This window comes from Lupinus angustifolius, chromosome LG07 (genome assembly GCF_001865875.1).
Source record: "Lupinus angustifolius cultivar Tanjil chromosome LG07, LupAngTanjil_v1.0, whole genome shotgun sequence".
Classification (NCBI taxonomy): domain Eukaryota; kingdom Viridiplantae; phylum Streptophyta; class Magnoliopsida; order Fabales; family Fabaceae; genus Lupinus; species Lupinus angustifolius.
The window spans coordinates 9,637,119-9,637,626 of NC_032015.1; positions in this window are offsets into that span (position 1 = coordinate 9,637,119).

Below are 508 nucleotides of genomic sequence, written 5' to 3' on the forward strand. Positions count from 1 at the left end.
GTCTTTACGACCCACCTCTCTTTCCTGGGAACTAGCCTGGTGTATATCCATGGATTACGACATAATTTTGGTATAAGTTTTATTGAAAATCTTACTTTAAATAGTGTTATTTGATTTTAAGACTTTCAATGACAAATGATGATTCAAGGATATTCAACCTTGAATCGGATGGACGAAACAATTAAATTTATTTTAAATCAAAATTTTTATCTTCGCGTAAAAAATTATTTCATAAGTATAATAATTATGGTCAGTTAGCTAATTAACGTGATTTTGGCGTAATGAAGAGTTCGAGAGGAGATCGGATCAAGTAAGCTCACATGCAAACAGAGAACCTTGCGACCCGACACACTCAGGTGAGAGAGAACACATCGTGACATAGTGGTGTCCGAATATGACACTCGGATCTCCTAAACCATCTCAAAGGTTTTGGGGTTAACTTGGGTTTTAAGAAACCCAAGATTTTTATGTTTGAATGCTTTTGAATATATATGATTGTTGATGAAAT